This window comes from Geotrypetes seraphini, chromosome 1 (genome assembly GCF_902459505.1).
Source record: "Geotrypetes seraphini chromosome 1, aGeoSer1.1, whole genome shotgun sequence".
In the NCBI taxonomy this organism is placed as follows: domain Eukaryota; kingdom Metazoa; phylum Chordata; class Amphibia; order Gymnophiona; family Dermophiidae; genus Geotrypetes; species Geotrypetes seraphini.
In genome coordinates this window covers 139306499-139324006 of record NC_047084.1, presented here as the reverse complement: position 1 = coordinate 139324006, position 17508 = coordinate 139306499, and positions in this window count along the sequence as shown.

The following is a 17508-nucleotide window of genomic DNA, read 5'->3' as shown; positions in this document are numbered from 1 at the left end:
AATGCTTCATTCCACCAATGCCTAAGAGCTGACCTCATCAGTGATGTCACAATGGCTTGATTGGCCTATACTTGGCTCACATAAGAACTGGGACAGACTGAAGGTCCATCAAGCCCAGTATCCTGTTTCCAACAGTGGCCAACCCAGGTCCCAAGTACCTAGCTGTTTAATCTTTATCTAGCTTCTTTAGGAACATGAATAGCTTCCTTTAAAATCATACACTATAGCTATGCGGATGATATAACAATTGTAATCCCGATCCTATCTTTATCAGCAGATATTTCTATTGTTTAACGGTTCCTCCCTTCTATTCCTTTTTACATATTCCTTTAATTCATTTAGATATCATTTACCTAGATGGTGCTCCTATCTATGAAATATTCTACATACTTCTCTCCTCTCACTCCTTTCCTGCCCTCCATAGTCCTCTCTACCCTCTTCTAACCCTTTCCTCTGTAATGTCGCCTAAAGCTTGTACAGGTATGTGCGACGCACAAATGGAAGAAAGAAAGAAATATTCTGCAGATTATCTCTTCTATGATCCTGGATGAAGGACATTAAACTCAAACCCAAACCAGACAAAACTAAAATCTTCCTGATCCCACCTTCCAATAAGATCCCAGAGAGCACTATAAAGTTGAACAGCATTACATGCTCTATTATACCACTTATAAAAAAAAATTTAGGGGTTTATTCAGGGCAAGATTAATTCGTCGAGGGCCCCTAGGCACACAAGTACACTGGGCCCCCTGCCCTGCCCCACCACACCATGCGCCCAGGCGGAAACAGGAAGCTGCGTCAGAGGGAAGCTTTGGGCAAGCAGCACCGCGTGCACAATTACAGTTCCCGTTGCCTTTCTTACCCGTGTTGCTTGCTTGTCTTACTTTTCGTTGATGGGGGGGGGGGACCGCGTTGATGATCGGGGGGGCCCACATTGCTGATCGATGTTGGAGGGGCCCATCGCCGTTTGGAAAAACCAATGTTGGTGACATAGTAACATAGTAACATAGTAACATAGTAGATGACGGCAGATAAAGACCCGAATGGTCCATCCAGTCTGTCCAACCTGATTCAATTTAAATTTTTTTATTTTTTTTTCTTCTTAGCTATTTCTGGGCGAGAATCCAAAGCTTTACCCGGTTCTGTGCTTGGGTTCCAACTGCCGAAATCTCTGTTAAGACTTACTCCAGCCCATCTACACCCTCCCAGCCATTGAAGCCCTCCCCAGCCCATCCTCCTCCAAACGGCCATACACAGACACAGACCGTACAAGTCTGCCCAGTAACTGGCCTTGTTCAATCTTTAATATTATTTTCTGATTCTAAATCTTCTGTGTTCATCCCACGCTTCTTTGAACTCAGTCACAGTTTTACTCTCCACCACCTCTCTCGGGAGCGCATTCCAGGCATCCACCACCCTCTCCGTAAAGTAGAATTTCCTAACATTGCCCCTCCTTCATCGGGCCCCCCTGACCATTTCGGGCCCTAGGCACGTGCCTACTGGGCCTATTGGTTAATCCTGCCCTGGGTTTATTTAGACCAAAATCTATCTCTTGATGCTCAAATTAATGCACTAGTTAGGAACACTTATTTTATGCTATGGAAATTGTGATCGATTAGTGCATATTTTGATCCTTCCTCAATCACTGGTTTTGAGTTCCTTGGATTAGTCCGATATCATTGATCTAGCCTCCAGTAAAAAAGAATATCAAAAGGTTGTAGATCATTCAGAACACAGCGGCTCGGTTGATTTTTAACTTGAAAAAAAAAAAAAAATTTGATCATGTAACTAAGGGCTCCTTTTACTAACGCTAGGGCTTCAGTGCGAGGAACAGCGCGCCGGTCAATGTAGCGCGCATTGAGTTGGCGTTAGTTCTAGAAGCATAGCGCACGGTGTAGCGTGCGGTAATTTCCTGCCCGCGCTAAAATCGCTAGCGCACCTTAGTAAAAGGAGCCCTCAGCGTACTGGGTTTATTCACTTTCCCTAATCCCGAAAATTGCCGTTATAAAAAGTTTTCTGACTGATCTTTGCCCTATCAAGCAGGTGAAGTCCAAGTACGGTTAGACGTGATTATGCTGCTAATTGCCTGAGATTTTAAAGCTGTGGCTGTGTCTCCTGTTCCTCCCCCCCTTTTTGCCTGCAATCACTCCGGCCTGTTCGGTTCCTGAGGAAGGGGCTATTGCCCTGAAACCCCACTGGGTCGAGCCGTGTTGAAAGCGGACTGTACCTTAACTTTGGTCTTGGATCTAAAAAAAAGCTAGACTCAACTTCAATGCCAAAAAATGCAAAGTTATGCACCTGGGCAGCCAGAATCCATGCAAGTCTTATACCCTTAATGGCGAGATTCTAGCAAAAACGGTAGCAGAACGAGACTTGGGGGTAATCGTCAGTGAGGACATGAAGTCTGCCAATCAAGTGGAGCAGGCTTCGTCCAAGGCAAGACAAATCATGGGCTGCATACGAAGGGGTTTCGTCAGTCGTAAGGCGGAAGTCATTATGCCATTGTATAGATCCATGGTGAGGCCCCACCTGGAATAATGTGTGCAATTCTGGAGGCCGCATTATCGCAAGGATGTGCTGAGACTGGAGTCGGTGCAAAGAATGGCCGCCCGGATGGTCTCGGGACTCAAGGATCTACCATACGAAAAACGGCTTGACAAATTACAGCTATACTCGCTCGAGGAGCGCAGAGAGAGGGGGGACATGATCGAGACGTTCAAGTATCTTACGGGCCGCATCGAGGCGGAGGAAGATATCTTCTTTTTCAAGGGTCCCACGACAACAAGAGGGCATCCGTGGAAAATCAGGGGCGGGAAACTACGAGGTGACACCAGGAAATTCTTTTTCACTGAAAGAGTGGTTGATCGCTGGAATAGTCTTCCACTACAGGTGATTGAGGCCAGCAGCGTGCCTGATTTTAAGGCCAAATGGGATCGGCACATAGGATCTCTTCACAGGGCAAAGGTAGGGGAGAGACATTAAGGTGGGCAGACTAGATGGGCCGTGGGCCCTTATCTGCCGTCTATTTCTATGTTTCTATGTTTCTATGACTCTCCTTGCTACTATTTGACTACAGCGCCTTTATTCAGCTAAGTAACTGGAGGGACAAGTTTGTTCTCCTCTGTTCAGGTCAGTGGGTTAGGCATTCGGGGCTTTGCAGGACAGTAAATATTTTGTCTTCCACTTTTATATATACAGTCAAACCTCGGTTTGCGAGTAACGCGGTTTGCTTTACTACCCCGCTTCAGAGCCTGACCTCCCTCCAACTCTTCCGAAAACATTTGAAAACTTGGCTTTTCTCTAAAATGCAATGACCCCTCCCTCATCGATATACGAAGTCCCTCTAAACTTCTCTTTCTAAGTCCTTTTACTTTTCATTGTAGTTCCTTTCTAGACCAACTCCTGTAAACCGTGCCGAGCTCTACTTCTGTGGAGATGATGCGGTATACAAACTTAAGGTTTAGTTTAGTTTTAGTTTAGTTTAGCGAGTGTTTTGCAAGACGAGCAAAATACTCTTGCAAATCGTGCCTCGCAAACTGAGCATTGACTCGATTTGTGAGCCCCCCCCCACACCTGTGAAAACTGGCATTGCCCGCCTGCCCAAACCCTTATCGCGATCTACCACCAGCATTAGAATCTCGTAGAAAGCGGGAGCCAGAAGGCCTTGAGCATGCAGAGATGCTCAAGGCCCAGCCCAGCAGAAATCAGCGGCAAAAGGCAGGTTCTTCCGGCACCAGCAGCTGTGGGTTGGTGCTGCGTGCCGGTGCCAGATCGTGGTAAGGGTTTGGGATTGGATGGGCGATGTCGGATTTTGGGTGGGGGGCTCATGGGCAGGCAATGCCGGTTCTCGAGGGTGGGGTGGAAGCACACCAGTGGCCCAAGGGGTGTGTGTGTGGGGGGGGTCTTTTGGGGATGGAGTGGGGTGGAAGCGAGCAGCGCCGGCGGCCTTGTGAGTGTCTGTTTTTGGGATGTAGAACCAAATCAAGCGAGTTTCCCTTACTTCCTATGGGGAAACTCGCTTTGGTTTACGAGCATGCTTTTGGAACGAAATGTGCTCACAAACCAAGGATCCATTGCATTTATTTATTGCATACTGTTTGCACTTGACTTGCACTTTAAAGCACACAGGAGCTCCCAAATGATGGTTTGCGGCTTGCAGTGAGTGGTAATCTCTGCTCAGTGTTTGCTGGCTTTGCTATTCTAAGCACTACAGCTGCTCTTTGAGTCGCTCTTTAAAGCTTTCAAACTCGCGCTGAGGGTGCTCCTTATCTTAAAAATTTAGATTTGAGGTTTATATATTTTTGGTGGAGTCTAGGGAGTTAACTTTCCTGCAATGTCCTAGGGCACGCCCAACTTATATTTTGGTGTCTTTTAAGGATATTTTGTCTTGGGGTTTTTGCTATAGATGATTTGATTCGACAGACTGCATCTTATTGCACTTTTAGAAAATCAGTTAAGACCCATTTGTTCAAAAAATTTGTTACTTGATTGTAGACTATGTCATAGCTTTTATATTGTAGTTTTATAAGAACATAAGAATTGCCGCTGCTGGGTCAGACCCAGCAGTCCACTCCCACGGCGGCCCTTAGATCAAAGACCAGTGCCCTGAGTTTAGCCTTACCTGCGTACGTTCAGGTTCAGCAGGAACTTGTCTAACTTTGCCTTGAATCCCTGGAGGGTGTTTCCCCCTATAACAGCCTCCGGAAGAGCGTTCCAGTTTTCCACCACTCTCTGGGTGAAGAAGAACTTCCTTACGTTTGTACGGAATCTATCCCCTTTTAACTTTAGAGAGTGCCCTCTTGCTCTCTCCACCTTGGAGAGGGTGAACAACCCGTCTTTATCTACGAAGTCAATTCCCTTCAATATCTTGAATGTTTGATCATGTCCTCTCTTGGTCTCCTATTTTCAAGGAAGAAGAGGCCCAGTTTCTCTAATCTATCGCTCCTCCAGCCCCTTAACCATCTTTAATTGCTCTTCTTTGGACCCTTTCAAGTAGTACCGTGTCCTTCTTCAAGTACAGCAACCAGTGCTGGATGCAGCATTCCAGGTGAGGGTGTACCATGGCCCGGTACAGCGGCATGATAACCTTCTCCAATCTGTTTGTGATCCCCTTCTTAATCATTCCTAGCATTCTGTTTGCCCTTTTCGCCGCCACGGTAGAATTTAATAATAAAGTGCCTTCTTGAATGCTTTGTATTACCACTGAAATGTTCAGTTCTCTTACTCTGAACCACCAAGAATTTTTGGGGTGTTGGCAGTATAGAAAAATAAAGTTATTATTATTATTAAATTATATTGGAAGCTACATTGGCTACCAGTTGAGGCAAGAATATTATTCAAGTTAGGTTGTACCTGTTACAAGACATTGTTTGACCTGCTTATATTATTGATCACTTTAAATTTACTGAAAGAAAACATGTTTCTCAGCATTTTAGATTATTTACATTTCCTACTGGAAAAGGTGTATTTACAAAAGATTTCTCCATAGAATTTATTTCTTTTCAAGCTGGATCATGGGATGAACCCTTTTCTGAACTGATAACATACTCCAACGCCTTTCTTCCCTTTAGAAAAATGCTAAAGACCTACTTTTGTGACAAATTCTTCTGAATGTGATAATAATACACTGGGCTTGTACAGTCTCTTGCTTGTTGTTAATCGCGTTGAACTGAGAGAGGTTACTGCGGTATATAAGTGAGTTTGTTACTCTATGTAAAACAGATTTTATGGTGCTTACCGTAGCCCCAAAAAATAATAATAGAAAAGGGCTGGTTTCTATAGCTGCACTAAAAAGATCTGCATTGTATTTACAGTGGTACCTTGGATTACGAGCATAATCCGTTCCAGGAGCATGCTCGTAATCCAAAATACTCGTTTATCAAAGCGAGTTTCCCCATAGGAAATAATGGAAACTCGCTTTGATGTGTTCCCCCCCCCCCCCCGAGAACCGGCATTGCTCCCCTCGAAGGCCCCCCCTGCGATCAGGCACCCCCCCCTCTGTGATCCGGCACCCCCCCTGCCTCGTACCGGCACTCCCCCCGCCACGATCCGATCCCCCCCGACACGATTGGGCACCCCCCCGACACAATCTGACCCCCCCCTGATACGATTGGGCACCCCCCCGACACGATCCGACATCCCCCTCGACACAATTGGGCACCCCCCCGCCGCTTCTTACCCTCATCTGGGCACTCTAGAAGATTGGACTCCTCGTCTGCTGGGCCTTGAGCAGCATCTGAGCATGCTCAAGGCCTGCGAGTTCACGTTCACGTTCAGAACGTGAACTCGCAGGCCTTGAGCATGCTCAGATGCTCAAGGCCCAGCAGACGAGGGCCGATCTTCAAGAGTGTCCAGATGAGGGTAAGAAGCGGCGGGGGGGTGCCCAATTGTGTCGGGGGGAGTGCCCAATCATGTCGGGGGGGGGGGGTCGGATCGTGTCGGGGGGTGCCCAATCGTGGCGGGGGGGTCGGATCGTGGCGGGGGGAGTGCCGGTTCGAGGCAGGGGGGGTGCCGGATTGCGGGGGGGGGGGTGCTCATAAATCGAGCCATGCTCGGTTTCCGAGGCACCGATTTTGCAAATGTTTTGCTCGTCTTGCAAAACACTCGCAAACCGGTGCACTCGTAAACCGAGGTACCACTGTATTTATTTCTTCCATTTGTGCGTCGCACATACCTATACAATCTCTTGGCGACATTACAGAGGAAGGAGTTAGAAGAGGGTAGGGAGGACAACGGAGGGCAGGAAGGTACAGGAGGAGAAGAGGATACAAGGGATTAGGTGTCAAATAGATGAGTTTCCAGTTTCTTCCAGAATTTGGTGTGGTTAGGTTCCATCCTGGTCATTTCAGTAAGGTCATTCCAAGTTTTTACGCCTAGAAAGGTGAACATGGAGTGGAAAACACGCTTCTTTGTGGATTTTATTGTGGAAGGGAGATTTAGAAGTATTCTGTTGAGGGTTCTGCGGGAAGTAGACCATGCCTTGGAGAAGAGCTGAATGAGAGGAGTTTCCGTAAAGTATGTGGTGAATGATGCATGAAGTTTTGAAGGTTATTCATGATGGGATGGGTAGCCAGTGCAGTTGCCTGATGAAGTCTGTAATCGAGTCCTATTTTCTCAGGTTGAAGATTAGTCTGACAGCGGTGTTTTGGATGAGTTGCGTTTTGTGACTCAGAGTAGATGGAGTTGCTGTTGCTGTTGCAGCTGCATAAATGTGCTAAGCTAATTTCTTAGTGCAGCTATGTAAAAGGCGACGGGACAAAAGCGCGCGAGACAAACGCGTGCCCACATTTAAGAGCGGACAATTGAGGGCAAGACTTCAGCGCCCCGCCCTAACAGCTTATTTTAAAGGGGTCCGACAGGAGTGGGGAGGAAGACACTTTACTTAATACTATTCGCGCCGCTGTGTTGGGGGGTGTGTGGGGGGTGTTCCCTCTAAGCTGAGCAGGAGTCCTCCACCCACAGTCTCACCAATAGAGGGTGCTGTTTTACTGTCACATTTTTCAATTGTGAGGGACAGGCAAGTTCTGCAGGACTCCAGGGAACATACCTGTCCTTAGCGACTGAAAATATTCCACCCCCTAGTGGTAGCAATGCAGCTGGAGGACACCTGCTCAGCTTAGAGGGAACACTTAGCCCCACATGGACAAACAATACACACAACCAGCAACACTACAAAGCCTTGCTTACAACCCACAACATTCACACTCCCCAAAGAGAAAAAGGAAAAAGAAAAGAAGTGGAGAAAAAGGCCTCAGTTCAGCTTCATCTGGCCAAAAAACTCCACTCCTACAAAAGCTGTTTAAGTGTAAATGCTGAAAAATAGTCCAAGAAAACAGGGGAACTAAAGTAGCCTGCCAGGTGGGGCTTGTTTTGAGTTAATAAGGGATATATTCGGGCCCTAATTCTTGAGTATTTATTTTGGATGTAACCCCCCACCATTATACAAAAAACTTAACTTTTTACTTATTTTTTCTGTATAATGAGGGGGTTACAAGGTGTTCCCTCTAAGCTGAGCAGGTGTCCTCCAGCTGCATTGCTACCACTAGGGGGTGGAATATTTTCAGTCGCTAAGGACAGGTATGTTCCCTGGAGTCCTGCAGAACTTGCCTGTCCCTCACAATTGAAAAATGTGACAGTAAAACAGCACCCTCTATTGGTGAGACTGTGGGTGGAGGACTCCTGCTCAGCTTAGAGGGAACAGTCACTTACAACCCCCCAAAACCACCCCCAACGGCAGCGCCAACACTATTAAGTAAAGTGTCGGCGGGGGTTTGTCTCGCGCGCTTCTGACAGTGAACCATGTAAAAAGATTCCTTAGTTATGTATGGGGAAATTCTGTAGCCAGTGTTGAAACTTAGCCCCTCTTTTACTAAGGTGAGCTAACCGATTTAGCGCACGCTAAACGCTAACGCGTGCATGTTAGTTTGTGGATGCGTTAGCATGAAGTGCGCGCTAATTCGATTAGCGCACCTAGTAAAAGAGGGGATTAGGCGCTGGTAACTGCCCTACCAGCACCTAAATTAATTGACAAGCATTGGTCAAAATGGCACCCCCCCCAAAGTTTAAGCGCCTATCGAAGCCTAAATAAAAGGCACCAAAATTGCACCTACATAGGCACTTTCCAAGCGCCTAATGCCACTATGGGCGTGGCTAACGCATGAAGTAGCACCAGGCTCCTGAAAGCGCCTAAGTCGGTGCAATTCACGGAATAGATAGGAGCTGTAAACGTAGGCCCGGAAAACCTGGCCTATATTTCTGGCATCCATCTTGCCTGCAGGTGTGATTCTGTATACGGCACCATCGCATAATTGGCATACGATCATAGAGAAATAGAGTATGACGGCAGAAAAGGGCCATGGGCCCAACAAGTCTGCCCACTCGAATAACCCTCCCCCCTAAACACTCCCTCGAAGTGACCCCACATGTTTGTCCCATTTTTTCTTAAAATCGAGCACGTCGTTGGCCTCAACTACCTGAAGTGGTAGATCGTTCCAACGATCAACCACCCTTTCGGCTGTTTTTTTTTTCACACTGCCGCCGACTGCAATCGTATACAGAATCCGGCCGTCGGGGCCTCTTTTACGAAAACCAATAACGCCGGCTGGCACGGCCAACGCTCCGATGCCCACAGGGATTGAATGAGCGTCGGAGTATTCGCCCTGCAGCACCCTCGCCAGTGCCGCTTTGTAAAAGGGGACCTTACTCATCTATTTGTTAGGGTTTATTGATCACCTTCGTGAAGTTATTCACCCAGGCGTTAAGACTTCATAGATTTTCATTTGCTGGAGAAATGAGCAAGCTGTGAAAGCTTCACCATCTCACATTTACAACATGAGAGGTTTTAGACAAGAAACAAAGAACCAGACAGCGCTCTAAATGAAACCTCAGAATTGTAGAAAAATGGAGCTATATACTCTCTGTCCTCTGAGATGTACACCCGTGTATAAAAAGTCAAAATGTCAGCTGTGAATTTATTGAACTATTTTTTACCTTGTTTTCAATCCCCATCATACTGTTGTCTTCTTAAAAGTACTGACGTCTAATTTATCCTTTGTTGTGAAATGCAATGTTCTCAGAGCAAGAGAAAGCTAAAGAAAACCCTTTGTATTTGTTCATATTTGGCTGTTTTCATTTCTGGCTGAAAAACCTATTTGAAGCGGTGCCAAGCCAGCCATTAGCATCATGGCACTTTGGAGTCCAACATTATTTTTTACGATGTAAATCATACTCTGTGAAGGGCACAGAAATGGATAGGAGTGGTATTATACTTCAGTGGGTTGATGCGTTTAACATATTTATCTGTTCCGCTTCAACGGTGCTAGGGCACTGCAGAAAGGATGTCGATGACCTGCAAGACCAGTAATTCAGACTCGAGACCGTGACAATAGCGGCAGTGATTTCTGTCCTGGACGGGGAAAGGCAGCTCATTAACAATTATGTCAGCTCGTTCTATATATAGCTTTAAATTAAATCACTGTGTTGGAGAAGGAGTCTATTTAACACGGTTGTGGTAACGCAATCAAAACGAAAGAAACCAAAAAGAACTGCAGTAAAATCGCAAAGCAAAAAACCAAAAACCGGGAATGTTCAAGGAGCAGGAATTTATTCAATAAAATCAATAAAAATCATAAAAGGCATATGTACATAAGAACATAAGACTTGCCGCTGCTGGGTCAGACCAGTGGTCCATCGTGCCCAGCAGTCCACTCACACGGCGGCCCTGTGGTCAAAGACCAGCGCCCTGAGACTAGTCCTACCTGCGTATGTTCTGATTCAACAGGAACTAGTCTAACTTCGTCTTGAATTCCTGCAGGGTGTTTTCCCCTATAACAGCCTCCGGAAGAGCGTTCCAGTTTTCCACCACTCTCTGGGTGAAGAAGAACTTCCTTATGTTTGTACGGAATCTATCCCCTTTTAACTTCAGAGAGTGCCCTCTCGTTCTCCCTACCTTGGAGAGGGTGAACAACCTGTCCTTATCTACTAAGTCTATTCCCTTCAGTACCTTGAACGTTTCGATCATGTCCCCTCTCAATCTTCTCTGTTCGAGGGAGAAGAGGCCCAGTTTGTCTAATCTCTCACTGTACGGCAACTCCTCCAGCCCCTTAACCATCTTAGTCGCTCTTCTCTGGACCCTTTCGAGTAGTACTGTGTCCTTCTTCATGTACGGCGACCTGTGCTGGACGCAGTACTCCAGGTGAGGGCACACCATGGCCCGGTACAGCGGCATGATAACCTTCTCCGATCTGTTTGTGATCCCTTTCTTTATCGTTCCTAGCATTCTGTTTGCCCTTTTCGCCACCGCTGCAGATTGTTGTGGACGGCTTCATTGACTTGTCGGTCAGAACTCCCAAGTCTCTTGCCTGAGAGGTCTCTCCAAGTACTGCCCCGGACATCCTGTAATCGTGCATGAGATTTTTGTTACCGACATGTATCACGTGGACCGGACCCGACATGGTCTGTGTTTCGAAAGACACTTCTTCCTCAGGGGTCCCGGATGTTGGTACACAGAGTATCAAAAACTGTTTCGGGTCCGGTCCACTTGAATACAAGGACCAGTTTTTAGATATCATTATTGAATTTATTTTATCTATGTCACATATGCTTTTATGATTTTTATTTATTTTATTGAATAAGTTCCTGCACCTTGTACATTCCCTGGCAGTTTGGTTTTGGTTTTTGTGGTAACAGAATCTACACGTTATTACAATAATCATAAGACATAAGACATAAGAAATGCCGCTGCTGGATCAGACCAGTGGTCCATCATGCCCAGCAGTCCGCTCACGGGGTGGCCCTTTTGGTCAAAGACCAGTGACCTAACTGAGACTAGTTCTCTGTACCTTGGAAGGGTGAACAACCTGTCCTTATCTACTAAGTGTATCCCCTTCAGTATCTTGAATGTTTCGATCATGTCCCCTCTCAATTTCCTCTGTTCGAGGGAGAAGAGGCCCAGTTTCTCTAATCTTTCGCTGTGCGGCAGCTCCTCCAACCCCTTAACCATCTTAGTCACTATTCTCTAGACCCTCTCGAGTAGTATTATGTCCTTCTTTATGTACGGCGACCAGTGCCGTACGCAGTACTCCAGGTGAGGGCGCACCATGGCCCGGTACAGCGGCATGATAACCTTCTCTGATCTGTTTGTGATCCCCTTCTTTATCATTCCTAGCATTCTGTTTGCCCTTTTTGCCGCCGCCACCACACATTGGGTGGATGGCTTCATCGACTTGTCGATCAGAACTCCCAAGTCTCTTTCCTGGGTGGTCTCTCCAAGTACCGCCCCGGACATCCTGTATTCGTGCATGAGATTTTTGTTATCGACATGCATCACTTTACACTTATCCACATTGAACCTCATCTGCCCATTCCTTGAGCCTGATTATGTCACGTTGTAGATCTTCGCAATCCCCCTGCATCTTCACTACTCTGAATAACTTCGTATCGTCTGCAAATTTAATCACCTCGCTCGGCGTACCTATGTCATCGTTTATAAAGATGTTGAAGAGCACGGGGCTTAAAATAACTTACCTGTGTCCTTACTGCCATAGTTGCACTGCAATGTCAGCAGAAAAGATCCAATTGGTCCATCTCCTGTGTCTGATTGGTCCAATTTACACTTATTTGGCTAATAATATATCCTGCAGACATAAGGGTTATTGGTGTGGTGTACAATTAGGTCTAGTAGGTTTGGGATGGTTTTGGAGGGCTCACCCTACAATATAAGTGGGTTATAGTGAGGCGTACCTGGACCTTTTTTGGTGACGTTCACAGCAGTGTCCCCTAAATTGCCCCATTGCTCTACTGGGATGTCCGTGAGGCCATTATACGAAAAAAGATGGCCCATCCTACATTGCAATGGCTTGTTTTGTGCGTTTTTCTTTTGGACTTTGTGCTTTTTAATGGACGCACTGAGGTCAAGCACATCTGAGAAATGACAGTTTTCAAGACATAAAAATATAAATTTTTGTGTTTCAAAAATGGTCATGTTTGCTACTGGATTTTTGAGTGTCTTCCACAAAATGTCCAAACTCGGATTTGGATGCCATATTGAAAATGCCTCTCTCTATCTTTTTTTGAGATGCAGTGATCAGACTTGCAGACAGAATTTAACATAGTAACATAGTAAATGACGGCAGATAAAGACCCGAGTGGTCCATCCAGTCTGCCCAACCATATATGCTCCATAAACTAATTTAGTTTAAATGGTCCTTTTTCTTAGATATGTCTGGGCCAGAAACCCAGAGCCTTGCCTTAATTTCCATCTACTGGAGTCTCCATCAAAGCTCACTTCAGCCCATCTTAACCATCCCAGCCATCGAAACCCTCCCCAGCCCACTGCTCACTCTTTGCCGCCGGAGTGAGCAGTGAATGGAAAATGCCGGTTAAGAAAACATTGTTGAGTCCCACGCCCTGACGCAGTAGAAGCGAAACGTAGGCTTGCCTAAGTTGGAGGTGGAAAATTGATAGTATTAGGCAGTTTTGAGAGCTCAGCTTTGAAAGCTAAGTAACATGTCCTTATTTCACATAAGATTAATGAGAATACTATTTATGTGTGTTTAACGGTATTAGGAGGAAGGAGGCTTTTCAGCCGATTGAGGTATCTTCCCTTTCGAATTTGCAAGCAAAGATAAGTTCTGGCGGCAATTCTTATGTTCTTATGTACATATGCCAGCGGCGCACAGGTCAGGAGAGAGCTTTTCGTGCTGCTGCCTGGGCCTGCACCACTTCCTGAATGGCTGCCGTCAGTTCTCACGGGACTCACGAGAACTGACGGCAGCCATTCAGAAAGTGGCGTGGGGCCAGGCAGGAGTGCGGAAAGCTCGCTCCTGACCTGTGTGCCACTGGCCGCGAAATAGAACGAGACAGCCATCTAGCGAGGGAGGGATACACACTGGATCACCAGGATGTTTTAAAATGGTATGATTGGGGAGGGGAGGGGAACAGATTTTTAAAAAGTTACCGGGGAGGCTGCCTATGGGTATAAGACCCTGTACCAGCCTACCATTAGACCACCAGAAGGGATACAGGGTAGGGCAGTGGGAATTTTTTTTTTCATGGGTTTTCCTCCTCTACAGGTGGGTGCATCTTATGGTCGGGTGCGTCTTATAGAGCGAAAAATACGGTATATATTTATTTATAGCATTTATAAACCACTTATAAACGGAAGTGGTTTTGCATTTAGGTACTCAGGTATTTGTCCCTATCAGTCCTGGTGATCTCACACTCTATCTAATGTACCTGGGGCAATGGGGGGATTAAGTAAGTTGCCCAGAGTCACAAGGAGCTCTGTAGGATTTGAACCCGCATCCTCAGGGTGCTGAGGCTGCAGTTTTAACCTCTGCACCACACACTCTACAGCCACCTCCAGCCTCCATCCCTTCTACTCTGCCGTGATATGATTCTGGCACTGTACTACCACAACCAGCACATGAAACAATGAAATATTACTCCCTTCTGTGTAATCACCGGAACTAGAATTGAAAATTATTTTCTTTGTTTATCATCGACTTTTCCACACCTTTTTTGATTTAGTAGCAGTTTGGGGGAGGTTTTTTTTACCCTGGAGACATAGAATTATTTTCAATTACCTGCCCCGTGATTCTTTATTAAATCACCAACCAAAGCTTGCCAGACAAAATGAAGAAATAAACAGCTGGAGATGTCCCATCTGGCATTATATGCCCCCTCATATCAGAGACGGCGTACAGGGAAATGTGATATTGTTTTAGACTGCAGGTCAAGAGTTGTAATAAGGTTGGTAATTGAAAATGAAAAGTTTGTCAAGCCAGCAGTTGCAAAGAAAGATGTATTTCAATTAAATAATTGGAAGCCTGAAGCTCTCTCTGAAAATGAATAGTATACAAAATGGACCTCTTAAAGACTAGAAGTAACTCACCTGCAAAAATGTGAGACAAAACATCCCTGAAATGGGAAAACTATACAAGGATCTACTGTCATGAATTAAGTGCACAGATCAGTCAAGTCCTGGTAAAACCGAAAGACAAAAATCCTTCTCGCTCTCCAATTCATCTCTAGGAAATTTAAGTGAGAGCACGTGGGAGGTACGCACATACTGCGACATCTCCGAGAAGCGATCCAGAATGTAAAATCACAGCAATATCAAATAAGAAACCATTTCCCGCCTCAAGCATCGCGAGTACAGCAATTTGCCAAGCAAACGATATTCAGGCCAAAACGCAAGGAAACGTACCCTTCGGTGGCATGTGGTCAGGGCCTTCGAGGGATTTCCCCCCCCCCCCCCTAAAGGACCCGATGATATTGCTCTGAATTTGATTGGTCGAGCAGGCAACAGGCAGATGGTGCTTAGCCAATCAAATTCAGATCAGTAGTGTCGGGGCCGTCAGGGGTTTCAGAGAATCCCTAGCCGAAGATCCTTGCATTTTTCGGGGGGGGGGAGGAGTTACTTTTATTTTATGCAGTTTGACTAGTTGAATAGACATACAGTATATATTTATAATTGTTTTATATATACAGTCGACTCCACCTATGTGCACGTCGATTATGCGAACGCTTCGGTTATCTGCACCACGGTCTCGGTTTTTTTTTACATTAAAGTCAATGGAGTAAACTCTGGATATTTGCAATTCGGATAAGCACGCAATCCGCTTATGCGCACTGATGTCATAGGTCCAACCTCTAGTCTTTCACGTTACGTTCACTCCGGTTAAATGCAATCACGTTCTGACTGGGGCATGGCTAGGCTTCACACAGCGCTGGGAGAGCTGGGAAAGTGAGTGCTCCGCTTCCACTCAAGCCGTAGGGCACAGCTTTCCTGTACTTTAGGCTCCAGCAGCCCACGCGCCCTATTTAAACTGAGCCGGCTTAACTACAGCCTCCTCCTACCCTTCCCCCTCCGCACTCCCATTAAGTGCACACTCTGCTTAAGCACACGGTCCAAAGGGCGTGCACTCACGCGGAGTCGACTCTACAGTATATAAAACAATTTTCCAAAATGAAATGTCCAACTTATGAAGAGCAAAAAAACAAGGAACAGAGACATCTGCCTGACATCATTTTGAGAAAAATGACCCCCCCCCCCCTCCAAGGTGTAGGTAGAGTAGACGAGCAGCCTAGTGGATAGTACACTTCCCCCTCCGAATCTGCGGTTTCAGCATCCGCGGATTCGGTTATTTGCGGTTTTAAACCCATTTTAATTTTTGGGGCTATTTTAAGCCCTGTAAATCCCCTCTTAAGCCTTGCCTGGTGGTCTAATGGGTTTTCGGGGCAGGAGGGATCTTCCCACGCTCCTGCCCTGTGCGGATCGCTCACAGGAAATGGCTCGAGAGACTACGGGAGCTCAAAGCAGCCATTTCCTGTGAGCGATCTGCACGGGGCAGGAGCGTGGGAAGATCGCTCCTGCCCCAAAAACACATTAGACCACCAGGTAAGGCTTAAGAGGGGGCTTACAGGGTTTAAAATAGCCGGGGGGAAGCGGGGGTTGGGGCAGAACTGGCCCAAATATTATTCACGGTTTTTTTAATATTCGCGAGCCGGCTCTGCCCATAACCCCCGTGGATATGGAGGGAGAAGTGTACATAAGAACATAAGCAGTGCCTCCGCCGGGTCAGACCATAGGTCCATCCTGCCCAGCAGTCTGCTCCCGCGGCGGCCCAAACAGGTCACGACCCGTCTGAATCACCAGAAGGGGCTCCTTTGCCACCTTAGTTTCTCATTGAAGTCCTATCTTCCCATCGAAGTCCTAACCCTCCAGTCTTGCACATGCACGATCTGGTTGGGTTTCTATACTTATTACCTGGTTAGCTTTCTATACTTGTGTTACATCCCAGCTCCTCCCTCAGTATCCCACGATCCCTTTATCCCTCAGGAATCCGTCCAATCCCTGTTTGAATCCCTGTACCATACTCTGCCTGATCACTTCCTCCGGTAGCGCATTCCAAGTGTCCACGACCCTTTGGGTGAAAAAAAACTTCCTTGCATTTGTTTTGAACCTATCTCCCTTCAGTTTCTCCGAATGCCCCTTCGTACTTGTTGTCCCCTTCAGTCTGAAGAATCTGTCCCTATCCACCCTCTCTATGCCCCTCATGATCTTGAAGGTCTCTATCATATCTCCCCTGAGCCTCCTTTTTTCTAGAGAGAAGAGCCCCAGCCTATCCAACCTCTCGGCGTATGGGCAGTGTTCCAGCCCTCTTACCAGTTTCGTTGCTCTTCTTTGGACTCTCTCAAGTACCGCCATGTCCTTCTTGAGGTGCGGCGATCAATACTGAACGCAGTATTCCAGATGTGGACGCACCATCGCTCGATACAATGGCATGATGACTTCCCGCGTCCTGGTTGTTATACCCCTCTTTATGATGCCCAGCATCCTGTTGGCTTTTTTCGAGGCTGCTGCGCACTGTGCAGATGGCTTCAGTGATGCATCCACCAGCACACCCAAGTCTCTCTCAAGTCTGCTGTCTCCCAACAATGCCCCCCCCCAATTTGTAGTTAAACAACGGGTTCTTTTTCCCTATATGCATGACCTTGCATTTTTCCACATTAAAGTGCATTTGCCATTTGTTTGCCCAGTCTTCCAGCTTGTCCAGGTCCCTTTGTAGGTCCTCACACTCCTCCCTGGTCCTAACTCTGCCGCACAGTTTGGTATCGTCTGCAAATTTTATAATCTCGCACTTTGCCTCCTTATCCAGGTCATTGATAAATATGTTGAAGAGTAACGGCCCAGCACCGATCCCTGTGGCACACCGCTTGTGACTCCCCGCCAGTCAGAATATTGGCCCTTTACTCCGACCCTCTGCAGTCTACCCGACAACCAGTGCTTGATCCATCTGTGCACATCCCCTCCCACCCCGTGGTTTCACAGCTTCCTAAGCAGCCTTTCATGTGGCACCTTGTCGAAAGCCTTTTGAAAATTGAGGTAAATGATGTCTATGGGTTCCCCATTGTCCACCCGACTGCTTATTCCCTCAAAGAAGTACAGAAGGTTCGTTAGGCATGACCTTCCCTTACAGAATCCGTGCTGGCTTGTTCTCAGTA